Genomic DNA, 11,058 nt, shown 5'->3' with positions numbered 1-11,058 from the left:
TCATAGAAACTTCTTGGATCAATAATCATTCATTCGGTGGTTTAAATTTGGTATCTGTGATCTTTCTCTTTGAAATCGTGGTTCCGACCATGTTGTCCTACCTTGATTTCATTCTCAAACGAGTTAAGGTACTTGTATTCTTCAGATCAATACATCGGTACAAGCCTTAATGTTGATCTACCTCCGAGTATTATTCCTTGAAGCTCGAGGATATCACGGAGCTATATAACTTCTTGTGATGCTCCTCATCAACTATGACTTTTCACTGATTCCAGTTTTCCTCGTGTTTTGAGTCGTTGGACATGCAAGTACATCGATAACTGAATCGAGTACGCATTGCGATTCAACAACCTTTAGTTATCTTCCTTGTTTACGAGTTTGTACTCGATCATGTTATTCCAAGCTGTTAAGCTACATCATCGTCATGTTGGAGCTCGACCATGCTATCTATACCCTTCATCCCTGGAACACAATTCCAACTGTGCGTTAAGCTTGCATCGAGCTTTCCACATCATGTTGGTTGTCCTGAAAGGCAATCTCAATTCTAAGCTAGCAGTCTTATTGTGATTCCGACAAACCTCTTTCTTCATCATTCCCTTGCTTGATGTCGTCGCTGAACAATTACATCTTCGTGGAGCTTCTTGACAAATGTGTCATGATCATCATCAACATTCTAAGATCTTGCAGGGTATCAATTGAATGCATGATGAGAAAATACCATCCTTGCCCCTCGATGGTTTGTGTTTTCATCGGCAACCTTTTTGCCTTCCCTCCAACACAAACGTGTTCATGTTTTGTGTTGTCCCTTGAGTTCCTTGCTAATTCAGCTTATGTTATCTTCTACCTTGGAGTATTACCATCCTTGTGTCAAGAATGTTGTGAGCATCATTGCACCTCTTAATAATTCTTGATATAGTAATACTTCTCGCCTTCACCACCCATTTCTTGGTCCCGTGTTGTTTCAAATCGGAATACCAACAAGCGAACTCTGATGTGTGATTCCAATACTTCTGTCAACCCTATTGCCTTGAGGTTAACAACTGATTGTTTCATTCTTAGTGTGTTGGGTGTTGACTCAACATTTTGACATTGATTGTGCTACTCCGTCCATATTCTGAGTGCACCCTTCGACCAATGTTTAATTGTTGTTGTTCCCTCAGGCCTACGACATTATACTATTTGATTTGACAAGTGCTATCTCCTTGATATTATAATTTTGAACATTCATCTCTATCAAAATCTTGTGGGATTGCTGTCAAGCTCATCGGCCACACTGGTGCAACGATGAAGCTCTTGAAAGCATTAGCCTTGTGCCTAGCTCATGAAGGATATGTTGATAAAAGAAGTGTTTTTCCCAAAGTTCACGTGCACTCTTGCCACCGTGAATATGTGAAAGTTTTGTTTCACTTCCTCGCTGGTCATCCCAAATCTTTCACGCGTGTGCGAAGTGTTATATGTTTTGAAGATTTGTTATCTTCACTTCATATAACTTCTCTTGGCACGCCTACCACTGAATGATTTGATCAAGGAAAAGAAGTTCCTTCATAAGAGTTGATCCAGACTTACACATGGAACCTTGTCATCCTCGATGATGGTTCCCAAACGAGAACCCAGTTGCATTTTGAGATAAGCATTTCACGTGGGCACGAATGTCTTGACATGGTGTTCATGTGCCTTACAATCGAACTCATGATTCAAGAATTGCTTGTGTAGTTAATATCCTGAGAATCTTGCTCTTCATCTTTCTTCCCAGGCATCTTGACTCTGAGGTGTCCCGACACCAAACAGATCTGAATCTCGGGCAGATATGATGGCTAGAACATTTTTCCAATAATTATAACTTTGGTCTTATGTAACCCGGTATGGTGATGTCTTGTTTGGCACACCGGGTCGCATGACCTATTGTTATAAATCCTTCCATATGTAAGGTTTGCCATTCTACCATGAGGAAATTGTATGACTTAGCTTTGTAAGTTGTTCCTCTTGGTTCCTTTTTGTATACCCATAAGTCCAACCTTTATCTGGTGACCATGTCGATGCTACCCCGAAGCACGGATGTGGTACTTTAGATTTCAACAGGAACATTGGAAGCACAATGCTAAATTGTTCGTGATCAATTATCCAAACCGTATGGTATGGGTAAAAATCATGATTCTTCTTGTCTCTTTATCAAGATGGTTATGTACTGGATGACTGATACGTCTCAAACGTATCTATAATTTTTGATGGTTTCACGCTGTTATCTTGTCAACTTTGGATGTTTTGTTTACCTTTTATATCTTTTTTGGGACTAACTTATTAACTCAGTGCCAAGTGCCAGTTCGTGTTTTTTCTATGTTTTTGACTCTTTTCAGATCTGATTTTGGAAGGAGTCCAAATGGAATAAAATCCCCGAAATGAATTTTTCCAGAACGGAAGAATATCGGGAGGCTTGAGGGCCAAGCAAGTGGGCCCACAAGCCCTGTTACCGCGGCCAGGGGGAGGCCGCGTCAACCAAGCTTGTGACCCCCTGGCGCTCCCCTACCCTAGGTCTTTGGCCTATAAATTCCCTAAAAATCCAGAAAAAATGAGGGCGTCCACGAAAACACTTTTCCGCCGCCACAAGCTTCCGTTTCCGCGAGATCTCATCTGGAGACCCTTCCCGGTGCCCTGCCGGGGGGGACTTTGGAGTTGGAGGGCCTCTTCATCAACATCATCGCCCCTCCAGTGACTCGTGAGTAGTTCACTTTAGACCTACGGGTCCATAGTTAGTAGCTAGATGGCTTCTTCTCTCTCTTGGATCTTCAATACAAAGTTCTCCATGATCTTCATGGAGATCTATCTGATGTAATCCTCTTTGCCGGTGTGTTTGTCGAGATCCGATGAATTGTGGATTTGTGATCAGATTATCTATGATATATATTTGAGTCTTTGCTGATTTCTTATATGCATGATTTGATATCCTTGTAAGTCTCTCCGAGTCTTGGGTTTTGTTTGGCCAACTAGATCTATGATTCTTGCAATGGGAGAAGTGCTTGGTTTTGGGTTCATACTGTGTGGTGACCTTTCCCAGTGACAGAAAGGGCAGCAAGGCACGCATCGTGTTGTTGCCATCAAGGGTAACAAGATGGGCTTTTATCGTAGATATGAGATGGTGCATCTACATCATGTCATCTTGCTTAAGGCGTTACTCTGTTCTCATGAACTTAATACACTAGATGCATGCTGGATAGCGGTCGACGTGTGGAGTAATAGTAGTAGATGCAGAAAGTATCGGTCTACTTGTTTTGGACATGATGCCTATAGATATAATCATTGCCATAGATAACGTCATGACTTTGCGCGGTTCTATCAATTGCTCGACAGTAATTCGATCACCCACCGTCTACTTGCTTTCATGAGAGAAGCCACTAGTGAACACTACGGCCCCCGGGTCTATTCACACCTATCATTTCCACTTTCGCTTTTACTTTGCTTTGTTTCTTTTTGCTTTCAGTTCTCACTTGGCAAACAATCTATAAGGGATTGATAACCCCTTCATAGCGTTGGGAGCAAGCTCTTTGTGTTTGTGCAGGTACTTGTGATATTCCTTCACTGGATCGATACCTTGGTTCTCAAAACTGAGGGAAATACTTACCGCCGCTGTGCTACATCACCCTTTCCGCTTCGAGGGAACACCAATGCAAGGCTCCAAGGCCACGGGGAGTCCTTTGCATATTTGCCAAGGAAGTCCCTAAAGGCGTAGCCATAGCAGAAGGATTCCTGGTGCCGTTGCTGAGGAGTATCAAGACAAGAATAGTCTCCCTTCAGCACGTTTGTTTCTGGCGCCGTTGGAAGGTCTTTTGTTGCAGTAGCAATGACCTATCATGCATACCATACCCTATGTTTTCCTCGGGAATGGCATACTTTAATAACTGTGTGTGTGTGTGAACACATTTGCCTTCCTATTGGTCTGTTTGACCTTTCTTGTGGCATTACTTATCTGAGCAGTGTTAATTCCCTGCTTAGGTAAAATTATCGGTATACAACTCTGTCAGTAAGACCCTGTTACTATTGTGGATAACATTCCGGTAGCCGCCGCTGAACGAGAACTTTTCCTACTGGTCCGCCTCGTTTCAACGAGCAGGAAAATGGTTCTATTCGTCCCCCGCACTTGGTACTGACGTTGTTGCCAACATAACTGACAGTTTATCCTCTAACATGTCTTGCTATCAAGACCGTATAATATGTCACCCCTCTACCTACTCCCGGCCCACATGGTGGACCCATAACCCAAAGTTCCACAGGATTGAAACCTGACTCTCCTGTACATCTTTTGACTCCAAAGTATCATTTGCACTTGACTTCGTATGGAATTCCAGGGCCACCGTTCAATGTACCGATCACTCTTCGGTCTAGATGTTGTCCAACATGCTGAAGATCAAGTCTACATTATCCATAAGAATCTGAAGGCTGCTCAGTCTCATCAGAAGAGTCAGTATGACCGTCATCATCAAAGATATGGTCTATCAACCTGGCGAAAAGGCTTGTCTTCGTGTCACACCAATGAGAGGTGCACACCATTTTGGGATCAAGTGCAAGTTAACTCTCTGCTATATTGGTCCTTTCACTGTTCTCGAAAGGCGTGGAAGAGTGGCTTATCAATTGGAACTGCCAACGAACCTTTTTCAGGTTCACGATGTCTTCCATATGTCTCAGCTCCGCTGCTGCTTCAAAGATCCTATCGAGCAGTGGATCATGATATGCTTGAGCTGCAACAAGACCTCTCTTATAAAGAGAAACTGGTCCGCATTCTCGACCAAGCTGAACTTAAGACTCGTCGCAAAGTCACCAAGTTCCTTAAAGTGCAGTGGTCAAATCATTCCGAAGCTGAAGCCACTTGGGAACGCAAGGATCATCTTCGTGATGAATACCCCGAGCTCTTTCCTTCTACCTCTTAATTCTCAGGACGAGAATTCTTGTTAGTAGGGGAGAATTGTGACATCCTTAGCTTTTGCTACATTAATGCATGTAATTAAGCAACAGTGATCCCGCGCTAATGATGCCACGTCACCGTTAATTATATCAATGATCTCGTGTTAGTTGAAACAAATTAAAATTCAAAACTTAAAATTTAAGTCGAACGAGAAAGGTTTTATGTTGTTGAAGTAAAAACGTCGGGGAGTTATAAATATTACCTAACGGATTATAATAATAAATCGGGCGTTTTAGAATTTGTAATCCCTATATGTTTAAAAGGAAAAAAATGTAAAACAAAAATAAGTAAATAAAAGAAAGTAATTAATAATAATAATAATAATAGTATATATAATAAATAATATATATATATATATATATATAACGAAACCCCCTGGCCTAACTTGGCCAAAACCGGCCCAACTGCCCCCCCCCCATTCGGCCCACCACCCGTGGGGTATAAAGCCCCCCACGGGGCTAACCCTAATCCCCTCCCGCTCACAACTCCCTCCCTCTGGCCGCCGCCACCCTACACTCTCTCTCTCCCCCGAGTCCCACCCCCACGACCCACCCGCGAGACCCCTCCCTCCCCACTGACCGACAGAACCCCCACGCACCAGACCCCTCCCCACGAGAGGAGAGTCCTCTCTCTCGGTCACCCTCCCCACGACACCCCCTCCCACCTAACCCCACGGGCGCCTCCCAGATCCACCTCGACCCCTGCCTCCCATCGACAAACCCCACCACCGAGAGCCCCCATATCCCATCGCCCCCCCGCGCCGGCCAAGCCCCATCCCTGCCGGCGACCCCCACCTCATCTCCCCGCCGGCGGCGCCCCTTGTTGGGAAACGTAGCATAAATTCAAAAAAAATCCTACGCATATTCAGATCTTCCTATGGAGAGACCAGCAACGAGAGAGGGGTGAGTGCATCTTCATACCTTTGAAGATCACTAAGCGGAAGCGTTGCTAGAATGCGGTTGGTGGAGTCGTACTCGCGGCGATTCAGATCGCGGTGAGATTCCGATCTAGTGCCGAACCACGGCACCTCCGCGTTCAACACACGTGCAGCCCGGTGACGTCTCCCGCACCTTGATCCAGCAAGGAGGAGGGAGAGGTTGGGGAAGATCTCCGGCAACACGACGACGTGGTGTCGATGGAGAGACAAGGTCTCCGGGTAGCGCTTCACCAAGCACCGTGGGAGGAGGAGGAAGGATGGGAGCAGGGCTGCGCCAAGAGGAGAAGAAACCGTGTCCAAAACAGCCCCAAACCCCTAGGTATTTATAGGAGGAGGGGAGGGGGTGCCACCCCTAGGGTTTCCCCCTTAGGTGGTGCGGCAGCTCCCCCCCCCCCAGATGAGAGGTGCGGCGGCTAGGGCAGGGGCAGGGGGTGGCGCACCCCTTAGGTGGGCCTTAGGCCCACCAGCGCCAGGGTTTCCTCCCCCCTTCTCTCCCTCCTGCGCATTGGGCCTCTTGTGGGAGGCGCACCAGCCCACTTTGGGCTAGTTGCCCTCCCCCTTTTGGCCTATGCTACCTCTTCGGCCTGGTGGCCCCTCCCGGTGGACCCCCGGGACCATTCCTGGTGGTCCCGGTGGTCCCGGTACGCTACCGTGACGCCCGAAACATTTTCGGTGTCCAAAACCATCCATCTTATATATCAATATTTACCTCCGGACCATTCCGGAGCTCCTCGTGACGTCCGGGATCTCATCCGGGACTCCGAACAACTTTCGGTAACCTCGTATAACATTTCTCTATAACCCTAGCGTCATCGAACCTTAAGTGTGTAGAACCTACGGGTTCGGGAAGCATGCAGACATGACCAAGACGTTCTCTGGCCAATAACCATCAGCGGGATCTGGATACCCATGCTGGCTCCCACACGTTCCACGATGATCTCATCGGATGAACCATGATGTCAAGGATTCAATCAATCCCGTATACTATTCCCTTTGTCTATCGGTATAGAACTTGCCCGAGATTCGATCGTCGGTATACCTATACCTTGTTCAATCTCATTATCGGTAAGTCTCTTTACTCGTTCCGTAGCACGTCATTGTGTGACCAACTCCTTAGTCACATTGAGCTCATGATGATGTTCTACTGAGTGGGCCCAGAGATACCTCTCCGTCACACGGAGTGACAAATCCCGATCTTTATTCGTACCAACCCAACAAACACTTTCAAAGGTACCCGTAGTGCACCTTTATAGTCACCTAGTTACGTTGTGATGTTTGATACACCCAAAGAACTCCTACGGTATCCGGGAGTTGCACAATCTCACGGTCGAAGGAAAAGACACTTGACATTGGAAAAGCTTTAGCATGCGAACAATACGATCTAGTGCTATGCTTAGGATTGGGTCTTGTCCATCACATCATTCTCCCAATGATGTGATCCCGTTATCAATGACATCTAATGCCCATGATCAGGAAACCATGATCATCTATTGATCAACGAGCTAGCCAACAAGAAGCTTGCTAGGGACACATTGTGATCTATTTATTCACGCATGTATTACTGTTTCCTGTTAATACAATTATAGCATGAACAATAGACGATTATCATGAACAAGGAAATATGATAATAACCACTTTATTATTGCCTCTAGGGCATATTTCCAACAGTCTCCCACTTGCACTAGAGTCAATAATCTAGTTACACTGTGATGTATCGAACACCCGTAGCATTATGGTGTTGATCATGTTTTGCTTGAGGAAGAGGTTTAGTCAACGGGTCTGCAATATTCAGATCCGTGTGTACTTTATAAATATCTATCACTCCACTCTCGACATGGTCTTGGATGGAGTTGTAGCGGCGTTTGATGTGCTTGGTCTTCTGGTGAAACCTGGGCTCCTTGGCTATGGCAATGGCCCCAGTGTTATCACAGAAGAGCGTCATTGGACCCGACACACTTGGAACCAGTCCAAGGTCGGTGATGAGCTCCTTCATCCAAATTCCTTCATGAGCCGCTTCTGAAGCAGCTATGTACTCCCCTACACATGTAGATGCTGCCACGACTTCTTGCTTGCTGCTGCACCAGCTCACCGCCCCATCATTCAAAACATATACGTATCTGGTCTGTGACTTAGAGTCATCTGGATCTGTGTCCAAGCTAGCATCGACGTAACCCTTTACGACGAGCTCTTCGTCACCTCCACAAACGAGAAACATCTCCTTAGTCCTCTTCAGGTACTTAAGGATATTCTTGACCGTTGTCCAGTGTTCCATACCGGGATCACTTTGGTACCTCCCTACCAAACTTATGGCAAGGTTTATATCAGGTCTGGTACATAGCATGGCATAGATTAGAGAGCCTACGGCTGAAGCGTAGGGGACAATACTCATCTTCTCTCTATCTGCTGCCGTGGTCGGTGACTGAGTCTTACTCAACCTCATACCTTGCAAAGCTGGCAAGAACCCCTTCTTTGAGTTTTCCATATTGAACTTCTTCAGTATCTTGTCAAGGTATGTACTTTGCGAAATACCTATGAGGCGTCTCGATCTATCTTTGTAGATCTTGATGACTAATATGTATGCAGCTTCTCCAAGGTCCTTCATTGAAAAACTCTTGTTCAAATAGGCCTTTATGCTCTCCAACATCTCTATGTTATTCCCCATCAATATTATGTCATCCACATACAGTACGAGGAAAACTACAGAGCTCCCACTCACGTTCTTGTACAGACAGGCTTCTCCGTAAACCTGTATGAACCCAAACGCTTTAATCACCTCATTGAAGCGAATGTTCCAACTCCAAGATGCTTGCACCAGCCCATAGATGGAGCGCTGGAGCTTGCACACTTTGTTAGCACCCTTAGGGTCGACAAAACCTTCTAGTTGCATCATATACAACTCTTCCTTAAGATTCCCGTTAAGGGACGCTGTTTTGACGTCCATTTGCCAAATTTTATAATCATAAAAGGCGGCAATTGCTAACATGATTCAGACTGTTTTCAGCTTCGCTACGGGAGAGAAAGTCTCTTCGTAGTCAACTCCTTGAATTTGTCAAAAACCCTTTGCAACAAGTCGAGCTTTATAAATGGTCACATTACCATTTGCATCAGCCTCTTTCTTGAAGATCCATTTATTTTCTATGGCTCGCCGGTCATCGGGCAAGTCCACCAAAGTCCATACTTTGTTCTCATACATGGATCCTATCTCGGATTTCATAGCCTCAAGCCATTTGTTGGAATCCGGGCCCGCCATTGCTTCTTCATAGTTCGAAGGTTCACCGTTGTCCAACAACATGATTTCCATCACAGGGTTGCCGTACCACTCTGGTGCGGAGCGTGCCCTTGTGGACCTTCGTGGTTCAGTAGTAACTTGATCCGAAGCTTCATGATCATTATCATTAACTTCCTCTTCAGTTGGTGTAGGTGCCACGGGAACAATTTCCCGCGCTGCGCTACTTTCCGGTTCGAGAGGTGTAATTACCTCATCAAGTTCTACTTTCCTCCCACTTACTTCTTTCGAGAGAAACTCTTTCTCTAGAAAGGATCCGTTCTTGGCAACAAAGGTTTTACCTTCGGATCTAAGATAGAAGGTATACCCAATAGTTTCCTTAGGGTATCCTATGAATACACATTTCTCCACTTTGGGTTCGAGCTTCTCTGGTTGAAGTTTCTTCACATAAGCATCGCAACCCCAAACTTTAAGAAACGAAAACTTAGGTTTCTTGCCAAACCATAGTTCATACGGTGTCATCTCTACGGATTTAGACGGTGCCCTATTTAAAGTGAATGTTGCAGTTTCTAATGTGTATCCCCAAAATGATAGCGGTAAGTCGGTAAGAGACATCATAGATCGTACCATATCTAATATAGTGCGATTACGACGTTCAGACACTCAGTTGCATTGCGGTGTGCCAGGCGGCGTCAGTTGTGAAACGATTCCACACTTCCTTAGGTGTGTGCCAAACTCGTGACTCAAGTATTCTCCTCCACGATCAGATCGTAGACACTTAATTTTTCTGTCACATTGATTCTCGACCTCACTCTAAAATTCCTTGAACTTTTCAAACGTCTCAGATTTGTGCTTCATCAAGTAGATATACCCATACCTACTCAAATCATCAGTGAGAGTGAGAACATAACGATAGCCACTGCGAGCTTCAACGTTCATTGGACCGCACACATCAGTATGTATTATTTCCAATAAGCCGGTCGCTCTCTCCATTATTCCTGAGAATGGAGTCTTAGTCATCTTGCCCATGAGGCACGGTTCGCTTGTGTCAAATGATTCAAAGTCAAGAGACTCTAATAGTCCATCAGTATGGAGCTTCTTCATGCTCTTAACACCGATATGACCAAGGCGGCAGTGCCACAAGTATGTGGGACTATCATTATCAACTTTACATCTTTTGGTACCCACACTATGAATATGTGTAACATCACGATCAAGATTCATCAAGAATAAACCATTCACCAGCGGAGCATGACCATAAAACATATCACTCATATAAATAGAACAACCATTATTCTCTGACTTAAATGAGTAGCCGTCTCGCATTAAGCAAGACCCTGATACAATATTCATGCTCAAAGCTGGTACTAAATAACAATTATTAAGGTTTAAAACTAACACCGATGGTAGATGTACAGGTAGCGTGACGACGGCGATCATATCGACCTTGGAGCCATTCCTGACGCGCATCGTCACCTCGTCCTTGGCCAGTCTCCGCTTATTCTGCAGTTGCTGCTTTGAGTTGCAAATGTGAGCAACAGCACCGGTATCAAATACCCAGGAGCTACTACGAGCGCTAGTAAGGTACACATCAATAACATGTATATCACATATACCTTTAACGTTGGCGGCCTTCTTGTCTGCTAAGTACTTGGGGTAGTTCCGCTTCCAGTGACCTTTTCCCTTGCAATAGAAGCACTCAGTCTCAGTCTTGGGTCCATTCTTTTTCTTCTTCCCGGCATCTGGCTTACCGGGCGCGGCAATGGCTTTGCTGTCTTTCTTGAAGTTCTTCTTACCCTTGCCCTTCTTGAAACTGGTGGTCTTGTTGACCATCAACACTTGATGCTCTTTCTGTTGGGGAACGTCGCATGGGAAACAAAAAATTTCCTACGCGCACGAAGACCTATCATGGTGATGTCCATCTACGAGAGGGGATGAGTG

The sequence above is a fragment of the Hordeum vulgare genome, chromosome 2H (assembly GCF_904849725.1).
Source record: "Hordeum vulgare subsp. vulgare chromosome 2H, MorexV3_pseudomolecules_assembly, whole genome shotgun sequence".
Classification (NCBI taxonomy): domain Eukaryota; kingdom Viridiplantae; phylum Streptophyta; class Magnoliopsida; order Poales; family Poaceae; genus Hordeum; species Hordeum vulgare.
The sequence above is the reverse complement of the archived record's forward strand: the minus strand, read 5'-3'. Positions refer to the sequence as shown.